Source organism: Diabrotica virgifera, chromosome 7 (genome assembly GCF_917563875.1).
Source record: "Diabrotica virgifera virgifera chromosome 7, PGI_DIABVI_V3a".
In the NCBI taxonomy this organism is placed as follows: domain Eukaryota; kingdom Metazoa; phylum Arthropoda; class Insecta; order Coleoptera; family Chrysomelidae; genus Diabrotica; species Diabrotica virgifera.
The window spans coordinates 214,394,837-214,408,423 of NC_065449.1; positions in this window are offsets into that span (position 1 = coordinate 214,394,837).

Consider the following 13,587-nt stretch of genomic DNA (forward strand, 5'->3'; position numbering starts at 1 on the left):
AATGACAAATGAGGTGTCAAATGAAAGCTTATCCAAGGATGGTACTAAAGGTGAGAAATTTAACCTAGGCTGTCTGTCCGTCTGTCTGTCCGACCGCGTATATGAGTCCTTCGTCACTGTACCAGGTAGAATGACAAATGAGGTGTCAAATGAAAGCTTATAATCCAAGGATGGTACTAAAGATGAGAAGTTTGACATAGGCTGTCTGTCCGCCTGTCCGTCCCACCTGGTATAGTGAAAAATTGGAGGAGTTATATTCGCGGACAGACAGACAGACGGACAGACAACCTAGGTCTAATTTCTCACCTTTACTACTATCCTTGGATTATAAACTTTCAGTTGACACCTCATTTGTCATTCTACCTGGTATAGTGACGGATGAGTTATACTCGCGGTCGGACGGACAGACGGACAGACAGCCTATGTCAAATTTCTCACCTTTAGTACCATCCTTGGATTATAAGCTTTTATTTGACACCTCATTTGTCATTCTACCTGGTATAGTAACGGAGGAGTTATATTCGCGGTCAGACAGACAGACGGACAGACAACCTAGGTCTAATTTCTTACCTTTAGTACTATCCTTGGATTATAAGCTTTAATTTGACACCTCATTTATTATTATACCTAGTATAATGACGGAGAAGTAAATGTTATTATTCTATTATTCTTGTAGGTATATTTAACATTGATTGAAATTATGAAAGAAATATATAGAAAACAGCATGGCAACACTGTGATGCACAAACATAAAAATGCAGCCACATTCAGCTGTGCCAGCTGTGCGTTACATAGGGTGCTTTAAAATCCAAGATGTCCTAAAAATGTTATACCTACATACATAATATTTTATTATCTTACTATCTTGAAAGATTAGAAACGAACTATTACTGTCTGTGTGCGCATGCGCGCAGATTTATGAAATTTTACTCTCCATCGCGCCTTAAGAAGAATAACTTCAAAAATTGCTGAAAAATAACTTTTGGATATCTAAAATCCAAAGTTTATTACGAGGAAATAAATAGTAGGGAAGAACTTTTTGACCGGATTCGAAACGCCTTCCAAGAAATGAAGAATAACTCTGACGAGATTAGGAGGTCAGTCAGACAAATAACAAAAAGAGCAAGACTTTGTCTTTAAAAAGGTGGTGGCCATTTTGAACAATTACCATAGTTTTGATAAGTTATTTTTTGGAAAAAATTTTGTGCATTTTTTTAATTTTTAAGACAGTTCGTTGATTAAAGTTATGTATTTTTTGTGGACTCTATTATTTATTCATTAACTAGCTGACCCTGTGAACTTCGTTGCACCTTAGTGTGTCATAATTAAATAATCTGTCATAATTGTGATTCTAGATCAGTTCTGGAACGCAATTGCTAGAAATCAATTACTCAAAATCAACTGCTCGAAAATGAATTCCTAGACATGAAAATTGATCAAAATGCAATTTGCTCGGTTAAAAAAAAATTATATGTCCAAATATTTTTTCACAATAATGCAAAATTTGTTGGTATGGTCGAATGAAATTCGATACTTTTAAGGCATTCCAGAAGCCGCTACATATAAAATGTTTTAACAACTCATTAATCATTCAGAATTAGTCGACGGTTATTAAAAGTTAAAATAATTAAGGCGATAATTGCACGATAACGATTAATGAGTGAAATTTTTTTCTACTTTAATGACAAAAAAGCAAACTCATTAGCAGAACCCAATTAAAAATTATTTTGCACATCATATCTGAAAAAGTATTTGGTTGAAAAATCTCATTTTTGCTGGCAAAAAATATATTAATTTGTCTGGACTAAATTACAGTTCTGTTTATCTTAAAAGGGATATGTTACTATTACTATCAACATTCACACAGTGTTGCCAAACTGGACTTTGTTATTTTGAATGTAAATTTTCCCAGCGATCTCCGAGGGTACAATACATAAAAAAGATACATAATAATATGACAAATTATATGATATTCCCCGTATACAGTACGTAAATCGTTCAGCTGGACATAGGGAACATACAATATATAGATTTAGATAGATACATAAATACATACATTGTATTATATTGAGATAATTGAGGCAACTGAGCTTTCTCGATGACAATATGGTTGTTAGCATTAAGGGGCATTAACCTCAAAATTGACAAATCATTTTGACTGACACAAATAAACGTCAAAATATGAGAATGTAGTAGGTAGCTAAGTATTTTTGGCCTAAGAAAATGGAAAAACTGTTTAGTTTTTAAAGTAAAATAAATTTTACTATTTTAATTCATACCTTAACCTTTAACTACACGCGCTGGCGTATTTTTGTACGCCACATATAAGAATTCTGTTACAAATGTACTTAAAAATTTAATTTTTGTCTTTGTTTATTTATCTAACCTATCACTGGAATGTGCTTTACACTGGATTTAGGTTCGTTATAATCGGCGTTCTAGGAAGATCGTAATTTACAGTTTATTATTTGTTGTTTCTTGTGGTGGATAACATACGCCACAATTATAGTAATACAATTAGTAATATAAGTACATATTTCAAATGTTTTTTAGTCATTATGGCACAAAATATATTTTTCTTTATAAACAATACTTTTTCTCAGGTAAAAAATATTTCAAAAAAATTTTTATTAGCAATTTTATTTATCATGGAATTAGATTCCAGTTATATATCCCAATTTGCTTACTGAGAAGGAACTCCAAGTATTCGCTGACGCCGAGTAAGGTTTATAACAAACAAATAAGTGTAATTAAAAAAAAAATAAACAAATCCGCTGTTTTTAAGTGTATTTTCTTGTGGCGTATAAAGTACGCCACGCGTGTAGCTATGTTATATTTTGATGCGCGAGTAGTTAAAGCTTAAAATCCTAAATATTAATTAATTATGACAATAACAAAAAATAATATCAATCATTTAATACATGCAACAGTGTACATGATATTTTTCGTTAGTTCATCTAATAAACATAAATAAACTGGATGGTTTGCCCAGGCGAAAGCAAGATTTTTGAAAATTGCGTAAACTTAAAAAATTCATATTTTATCCAATTTGAGTCTAAAAGTTAATCTGTTGCACTTTTCTTTTATGAAATTTCCCCTTCGTTCTTCTTCGGTGCTCAGAATTTTTCTATGGCTTACGGTTTGCTATTTCGGAAACAGACTGTGCTAGAGAAGAAAAAATAGCAGCGTTTTGTTCGGAATTGAGCAAGGAGTCTACCTGCCAAATTTGGCAACAAAGATGTTAAATATTTAAATGGCTATTAAAAAATAACGGTTGAAGATAAAAAAGTGAAAATTTAGTATTGTATGTATCTTTTGCTTCTACATCATACAAAATTAAGAAAAAACGGTTTGTCAAAACATTAAGAAAATATATCAGGGGGGCAAGCCCCCTTATGACGTACGGGCATGAAATCAGAGTTATGCCTATTCCCAGTCCGGTAGAATACACGTGTAAAATTTCATAAAAATCTGTTGAGCCGTTCTCGAGTTATAAATGGTGTAACTAGCATAACTCGACTTTCTTTATATATATATATATATATATATATATATATATATATATATATATATATATATATATATATATATATATATATATATATATATAGATTAAAGCTGAATATTTTTTATGAATTATTTGTCCCCATAATAGAAAAACACTGAAATGTTAATATTTTACCAATTTAGATTGAATAATGGTATTAATTAAAATTAAGTTACATTTTAATTTTTTTACTTCGAGATCTCTCAATTCACATAATTTCCGAATTCAAATTCAAAATTTTACCAGAAAAATCGTTTTTCCGAAAATTCAAAGTATACCACTAAATTTAGTTTTTCATACTCTTTTGAAATGCAAAATCCATTAAAAAAAATAATGTAAAAAATGTTTTTTTTAGTCGGAACATTTTTCCAATATTTTTTAATCCGGTACTGGATTTTTTTTATAATTGTAAACAAGTTAATTGATTGGGCACCTTAAATGATATTCAATGTTAAATATAAAACAAATATGCAGTGTGTTTAACAAGTTGTAAGTCGTATTTCAATTTTTTTCTACTTCGAGCCCTCGCAATTCGCATAATTTCAGAATTCAAATTCAAAATTTTATCAGAAAAATCATTTTGCCGATTATTTCATTCATAGGAGATTCTGGCCAATAGAAAGCTACAGAAATCTGAATTAAATCGATAATTTTTGATAATTGCCCGTCGTTAAGTATATTACGTCAGATGCCCTTCGTTGCTACGAAAAAATACATTCAGTGACATTAATGACAATTAATGTTTTAAAAATTATAAAAGTGATGACTTTCAATCGTCAAATATTTATAAAAACTTTGTGTTTAATTGTACTAATTTGTACTTACATAAATAAATTACAATAACATTTTGGTTTTGAACAGTTTTATTCATGAAATAATCGCAACAAATTGCACTCGAACTCTAAAATTAATATAGAATTTTTGCCCTCGTGACACTTTGATATAATTTCACTCGCCTTTGGCTCGTGAAATTAAAACTGTCAAAGTGTCACTCGGGAAAAATTCAATAATTTTAGAGCTCTTGTGCAGTTACTACTGAAAATTCAAAGTATACCACTAAATTTAGTTTTTCACCCTCTTTTCAAATGCAAAATCCATTTTAAAAAAATTTAAAGTACAGGGTGTTGTTTTTGGGTCGGAATATTTTTCCAATATTTTTTAATCCGGCCCTGGATTTTTTAAAATTGTAAATAAATTAATTGCTTGTACACCGTAAATAATATTTGCGTGCAAAATATAAAATAAATATACAGTGTGGTTAAAAAGTTATGAACCAAATAAGAAAATGGCAAAATAGATAAAACACCCAGTATCTTTGTTATTAATGAAGTCATCACCATCATCATCATGCAACCTCTTCTGTCCACTGCTGGACATAGGTCTCTCCCATTCTTCGCCACTCTTCACGGTTTATGCTTCTTGTTGCCATTTCTTGGATATTCGGTTAATGTCGTCCATCCAGCGTGTTGGTGGTCGTCCTCTGCTGCGTTTGAATGAAGTAAGACCCATGGTATTTTTGAGACCGCGAAAGTGTCCTCTTTCTACAGTTAACGTATGTTACTTTCCCAATGAAACACCCTGTATATGTGTTCCTTGATCTATCCATTTTGGCAGCAACTTCCATTCTTCTTAAAAATTCTATGTCCTGTAAGTATCTTGTTTTTTGCCGTTCTGTTAGTACCCATGATTTGCTAGCAAAAGTCAAAACAGGTCTATAAACTGATTTAAAAACTCCCATTTTTGTATTTCGTGAAATTTGTGAAATGTGGGTTCTGTCATTATTTTTAATCCTTTTTTTAATACTTTTTCTATTTCTATTTCTTTTAGGAGTCTTTTTTACTTGTTCCACAGACTTCTTTAGCTGCATCTAATAGTCGACCCTCCTAGTGGTTCCTTAGGTTCTTTATATCGTTATTATCTTCTATTTATAAGTGTTCCAAGTTTATCGTTTACTTTTTTCTCAAATATTTTTGCGATTTCTTTGTTTCTAGGTTTATACGTGTTGATCGTCTTTGTTTTAATCCATCCTCTTCTCTAGGGTTTTAGGATAAGAGTCGAACAAGTCCAATTTTTTCTACTACTTATAAAACTACTTTATGTTTCTTCCTTAGATGTTGGAAGTGGAAGATGTTGGAACTTCCAAAAAACAAAATTGCTTTTTTTGTGATTTTTTGCTATTCTTTTGAATATATTTTTGAAAAAAAAAATATTTTTGACTTTAAAATGTGATATTTCGATAGTAAATTTAACCTGGAACAATTTTCCTGTAGACGTGTTTGCACCAAAAGTGCATAGAACTCACCCTAATTCGCACTCTGCCTAGGGACTAATTCACCCATTTCTTAAAAACGCACTCCTTTAAATGGTAGCACTTCGCGTTTTTTTATATTTAGAGGTCCATTGACTATACCGGGTGTCCACTTATATTTTCCCCCATTTTAACTGCCTATAACTTCTAAACGGCTTAAGATAGAAATATGCTGTTTTATTTTAGTAAAAGTTTTGTCTGAACGGACTGAATTTTTTATATCGCTTTCAAATACGAAAAGAAAAATGGGGGATTTTTGGAAAAAACGTTGTTGACTTTTTTTTTAATGGAACACCCAGTATATTTTTTTGTAAATTGAAAGAAAGGTCATTCACCTATCCAACGATATAACGTTTTTCAAAATCGGTTGTCAAATCACTGAGTAATTAATTTTTAAAATGAGAGGTGCAACGTGGATATCACATACCTAAATAACATAACTATATATCTAAGCAAATTGATATTATGTTATGTGATTTCCAAATTGCATCTCTCATTTTAAAAATTAATTGCTCACTAATTTGACCACAGATTAAAAAAAAAATTATATCGTTAGATAGGGAAATGATCGTTTTTTCAAGTTTTTAGGTAAGTGACCATTTTTTATTTCGTTTTTAAATAAAAAATGGCGGATTTTTGTAAAAAAAACGTTGTTGACTTTTTTTATTGAAACACCCAGTATATTTTTTGTAGCTTGAAAAAACGGTCATTTACCTATCCAGCGATATTAAATTTTTTAAAATCGGTTGTCAAATGACTTAGTAAATAATTTTTAAAATGACAGATGCAATGTGGAAATCACATAACATAATATCATCTTGCTTAGTTATGTTATTTAGGTATGTGATATCTACGTTGCACGGCTCATTTTAAAAATTAATTACTCAGTGATTTGACAACCGATTTTGAAAAACTTTATATCGCTGGATAGGTGAATGACCTTTCTTTCAATTTATAAAAAAATATACTGGGTGTTCCATTAAAAAAAAGTCAACAACGTTTTTTTCAAAAATCCGCCATTTTTCTTTTCGTATTTGAAAGCGATATAAAAAATTCAGTCCATTCAGACAAAACTTTTACTAAAATAAAACATTTCATCGAAAACCGCTTATTTCTATCTTAAGCCGTTTGGAAGCTATAGGCAGTTAAAATGGGGGAAAATATAAGTGGACACCCGGTATATGAAATAATAAAACCCCGTTAACGTTGTACATAGTTCTATTCTAAAATACATAATCAATAACCTAATAGGTGCCCGTAACGCTCGAGGAACTGCAAATTTATCATACTTCCCTCCTCTACTATAATGATGCTTTAAAATAATAATTGAGCTTTCATACGTTTCCAATAAAAATATGAAGCAAATGAATTGGGTCAATATGCCAGCTTTTGTTTCAATGTCCCATTTCCTGTTGTTTACATTTTGCGAATAAATCTATTCAATATTGAACGAATTCCGTTTTAAAATACAATAATTGGCAATTATTACAAATTTATGGTTTTAGTCTTCGGTAAACAAAGTTTCATGATGTTCCTACTTAGTATTTACCAAGGACACCAAACTCAACGAGGAAAGGACTAGTGAACAAAACCGGTATAAACATTTTTTGGATATACCTACGTGAAGGTCATAACAAAAATTTCATGAACCTGTCGCACTCATTTGGTGATGTTAATCGATTAAGATACGCAGATGACACGTCGGTGTTCGCTGACAGTTCTGAAGTCCTCCAGGAGTTAATGAACGGAATCACAGAAGTCAGTCATAGATACGGTCTTTCACTAAACACTAAGAAAACAAAATGAATGATAGGCCAATCAAGTTAGGTTTTTACTAGACATAACGGAAAAGACGAGGTTTGACAGTTGAAATGTGTAGTATGAGATATTACAAAAAGACTACCATCTTTGGATTCATCAATTTTTTAGTGGAACATTTTTTAAATAAACAATCAAAACGTCAAACTTAGTTTTTTACTCATAACTTAAAAACTTGTTTATTTAGAAATTTGACGTCCACAGGTAACTTTCTCAGAAAAAAAAAGATACATAGAATGAGATAAGCTAAATAAAAATCGGTTAATAAACAAAAAAGTTATTGCAAAACGGATGACAAAATCACTGTTTTTGAATATAGTTAATAACAATTTTATTGTTTGTTAAAATACGTTTTAATATACCCAAAATTGAGGGCACTATGGTGTTTGAATGGTGTGCAAAAAATGGTCCAGATCTGTTAAATAGTTTTCGCAAAATTGAATTTGTTTATAAAATTTTTTGAAAAACGAGCTAATTTCTGAGGCTGGTCCAGTTAATATGGCTGAATGTATCTCAATAATCCGGGGCTCATTTTCTTCGTTAAGATGTATACTAACAGCCTATGAAAAAAAAGTAAAAAAAAATTACATATACATACACAAAATTATTTGTTAATAAATAGCAGTTTTTAAGCTTATAAACAATTACAATAATTTCGTAGAAATGAGATAAAATTAAATGGCAATAAAAAATACGGAAAGCTGGTTAAAATACACAACTTTCAAAAAAAACTTTTAGGTCCTACGACCCTTGGGGTCTGAGATAGCCCCTTTTTTAGAAAAAATCACTGTTACGTTAATTAACAACACTAAGAGCTGAAATTAACCAATCTTTTATAAGGAAAGTCAAAGTTTTTAACAAAGTTTTTAGTAAGAAAAAATGTTAAAAATTGTTTAAATAGGAGTGTTATAAACACAGAGTATTTTGCGTTCCGAGTAAAGTAAAAAATAGCGGGCGTAGTCGACTGACTGAATAGTGGGCGCGGTTGGCGACCGGCATGCGGCAGCAACTATTAAGAATACGTTATCCTGACCACAAAAATCCACTTTAAGGTAAATAACAAATTTTCGTCATTCCTTATGTTTTCGAGGTCTCTGAATCCGAATATGGAGTTAATTTTTTTCTAGAATTAGTGGAACATGTTGTGGAACAAAAATCAAATTTTATGCAAAAATGCGAAAAATCAATTTTGATGATTTTTCAATTTTAACTCACTGTATTCTTGGTCGCTGCTTTCCTTTTGAAAATTTTACTGTGTTATCTTTGAAGCATTTAGATAACAATGAGATTTGTCCAAAATGACTCAACACTTTAAAAGAGAAGTTGTTAATTTTTAAACATTTTGTCGTCAGATTTCGTTAGTTTCATGTTTACTTAAAAAAGTTGAGTGACAAACTTTTTAGTTTATAATTTTAATTAAAACAGAAATAAAATATAATTTATGAAGAAGTTTTCCAAAAAAATTTAATTTAAAATATGCAATAGGAAAAATGTTATGTGACTTTATAGACGAGCGGCACACCCCAAAAAAAGCTTATTTCTCGAGATACTGATACTAATTTTGGTCATACTTTATATTTTTGATGGTGCTCAAACCTAAAATTAGGGTTGTTTTGAATTTTACGTGGGGGAACATTATCAAAATCGCAACTTTACCCTAAAAATAAAAAAAAATCACGTTTTTTTGAGTTTAATTTGCTATAACTCTGTTCCATTGTAATATTTTTTTCTGATATTTTTATAGTATATATTTCTCACCTTTCTGAAGACAATGGGACCTGCTTTAATATTTCTGTCTTGCCATAAAGAAAGTTATAAATTGTTTGAATAAAAGGTGCAGATTCTTGAATTACAAAGTTTAATCGCAAAAGTTGAGTAACAAAATTTGAAATTTAGCTGTTTAATTAATTTAAGTTAAAATCTAGGGTACAGAGAACAAAATGTTTTATAGAAAAAAAAGTGGTGTCACTTTTAATTTTAAGAAAAACGTGATTTCATTTTTTTTTATCTTTAGGGTAAAATTGCGATTTTGACAATGTTTCCCCATGTAAAATTCAAAATAAAACTCATTTTCGTTTTCAGCACCATAAAAAGTATAAAGTAAGACCAAAATTAGCCATTCACCACACCGTGGTTGATATCTCGAGAAATGAGAGTTTTTTTTTGGGGAGTACCACGTACCACTCGTCTATAAGGTCGCGTAACTTTTTTTCTGTTGCATATTTTGACTTTGTGGCCTTTTTATTGTTATTTTTTAAATATATTTATTTAAAATATAATTTTACTAAATAAATGTGCAACATAATAATATTCATAAAATTCAAGTCTCTTCTTCTTCTTTGAGTGCCTCTCCTATCGGAGATTGGATATCATTAGGGCGATTCTAATTTTATTTACTGCTGTTTTGAACAATTCGTTAGTGGTACAGCCAAACCACTCTCTCAAATTTCTCATCCAGGACATTCTTCTACGGCCTGGATTTCTTCGTCCTTGGATTTTTCCTTGCATTATATTTTGTAGGAATGTGTACTTTTGTCCTCTCATCAGGTGGCCTAAGTATTCAAGTTTTCTCTTTTTTATACTCCGTAGAACTTCTGGCTCGTTATTTATTCTGCGTATTACTTCTTCGTTTGTAATTTTATCCACCCAACTTATTCGTAGTATACGGTGGTAGCACCACATCTCAAAGCTTTCAAGATTTTTAATATTCCTCTGTTTAAGAGTCCATGACTCAACACCGTAGAGCAAAGTACTGAATACATAGCATTTTAAGTCTCTACCAAAATATATAAATATAATATTAAGCTTCAAATCCGGTATACTGTCAATGTTAAAAATGGGCTGCAACGGTCTAGCGCTAGCGAATGCTAGTCCACGAATTTATTCTCATTCGGCTGCGCCCATCATTTTTTTTTACTTTAGTCGGAACGCAAAATACTCTTTCTTTATAACAATACTGTTTAAACAATTTTTAACATTTTTTCTTGCAAAAAACTTTGTTAAAAACTTTGACTTTTCTTATAAAAGATTGGTTAATTTCAGATCTTAGTGTTGTTAATTAACGTAACAGTGATTTTTTCAAAAAAAAGGGGCTATCTCAGACCCCAAGGGTTGTAGGACCTAAAAATTTTTTTTAGAAGTTGTGTATTTTAACCAGCTTTCAGTATTTTTTATTGCCATTTAATTTGGTCTAATTTCTACGAAATTATTGTAATTGTTTATAAGCTTAAAAACTGCTATTTATTAACAAATTATTTTGTGTACGTACATGTAATTTTTTTTACTTTTTTTTTTCATAGGGTATTAGTATACATCTTAACGAAGGAAATGAGTCCCTGATTATTGATAGTCCTGTCGCCAGGGGGGGTACAACGGCCTCGTTAATTCAGATGGACTTACCCAAATTTTTTTTATGTATTTTGACCCGTAGAACACGAATTTTTTGGGTAACAGTTGATCCGGATGTCGATAAGATTGTTATAGACCAAGAACTTGAGGAATCAAATAACAGCGATTTTTGGCAAAACAAAACAATATTTTGTATTTTTTGGGTCATTTTAAGCAAAAAATATTTCTACAAGTTTTTTAGTAGGATGCACAGTTTTCGAGATAAACGCGGTTGAACTTTCAAAAAATCGAAAAACTGCAATTTTTAAACCCGAATAACTTTTGATTAAAAAATAAAATAGCAATTCTGCTTAGCGCCTTTGAAAGTTCAAGTCAAATTATGTCGGTTTTGATTATTTGCATTGCTAAAAATTTATTGTGTTATTGCTAAACAAAGCTACAAACAACTAGTGCGTGAGTGATGTTTCTATGATTTCTCATTTAAAATCGAACGAGTAGGTAGAATAGGTACTAGTGCAATCAAGACTATTTCTACGTTACATGCGTTAAAACGCATGTAAAAGCACGGGAAACCCTACGTGTTTATAGCTTTGTTAAACAATAAAAAAATAAATTTTTACCAATGCAAATAATCAAAACCGATATAATTTGACTTAAACTTTCAAATGCGGTAAGCAGACTTGCTATTTTATTTTTTAATCAAAAGTTATTCGGGTTCAAAAATTGCAATTTTTCGATTTTTTTAAAGTTCAACCGCGTTTATCTCGAAAACTGTGCATCCTACGAAAAAACTTGTAGAAATATTTTTTACTTAAAATGGCCCAAAAAATACAAAATATTGTTTTGTTTTGCCAAAAATCGCTGTTATTTGATTCCTCAAGTTCTTGGTCTATAACAATCTTATCGACATCCGGATCAACTGTTACCCAAAAAATTCGTGTTCTACGGGTCAAAATACATAAAAAAAACTTGAGTAAGTCCATCTGAATTAACGAGGCCGTTGTACCCCCCCTGGCGACAGGACTATGAGATACATTCAGCCATATTAACTGGACCAGCCTCAGAACTTAGCTCGTTTTTCAAAAAAATTTAAAAACAAATTAAATTTTACAAAAACTATTTAACAGATCTGGACCATTTTTTGCACACCATTCAAAAACCATAATGCCCTCAAGTTTAGGTATATTTAAACATATTTTAATAAACAATAAAATTGTTATTAACAATATTCAAAAACAGTGATTTTGTCGTCCGTTTTGCAATAACTTTTTTGTTTATTAACCGATTTTAATTGGGTGTATCTCATTCGATGTATCTTTTTTTTCTGAAAAAGTTACCTGTGGACGTCAAATTTGTAAATAAACAAGTTTTTAAGTTATGAGCAAAAAACTAAGTTTGACGTTTTGATTGTTTATTTAAAAAATGTTCCACTAAAAAATTGATGAATCCCAAGATGGTAGCCTTTTTGTAATATCTCATACTACACATTTCAACCGTCAAACCTCGTCTTTTCAATTATGTCGAAAAACGGCTTATTTTTTACTAACTTTATTGGTCTATGATGATATCTAAAAATGGACAGCAATTTGGACGAATTAGTGTGGATGTTCAACAAATATAAAGACTAAAAACATACACCTACCTTGGCACGAACGGGTCACGGATGTTTCCCCAACTGTCATCAATACGATTAACTTCACGCGTAACTTTGATACGGGAATTACATATAAAAAAAATATGCATTGAAATCCAGATCCCGTAATTCGTTAAGCGTTATAAAGTGAGTACAAAGACATACATATTTCTTTCTTTGTTATTACAGCTTAAATTTACCGTACACTTCTCGCAGACTCTGCCGATAAGGTAGAGTCGTGTTGGGGAAACATGGCGCGCCCGGCACGAACATCAATGAAAATTGGGTCCATTGCATGTCCAAGTGAGATCTGCATTAAAAAAAATGCAGATCTCATTTATAAAAAAGTTATTCATATGTCATGATTTATCAATACCCATAAAAATCAGGTAACTACGACGTTATATCTTTTCTATGCTGTTGTACTGAGGGGGTCCGGACAAATAATCCCGGACAAAAATCCCCACAAATTATCCCTGGACAAAAAATACCCGGACAAATAATCCCCGGGCAAAAAATCCCCACAAAAAATCCCGGACAAATAATCCCCACAAATTTTTTTGGACAAAATATCCCCACAAAAAATCGCGGACAAAAATACCCCAAGAAATATTTGCTGTCGACTAGTTCTCTAAAAGTTTTCCTGAAATTTTAACAAATTTCGAATTCCAGAAGACAGTTCACATGCTAAAGCGCGTTTTAGGTCATTAAAACGCGTGTTGGCATGTGAACAGCCTCAAGTCAAATATACAGTGGAACCCCGATAAGTCGGCCCCCGATAACCCGGAAGTCCGGCTAACCCGGACCGATTTTCATCAGATAAACATTTTGATTTTCAGTATTTTGTATTTTGACAACGACACCCGAATAGTTAATTATCAGATAAACATTTCAACATTTATTTATTTATTATTTATACATATGACCTGGCCT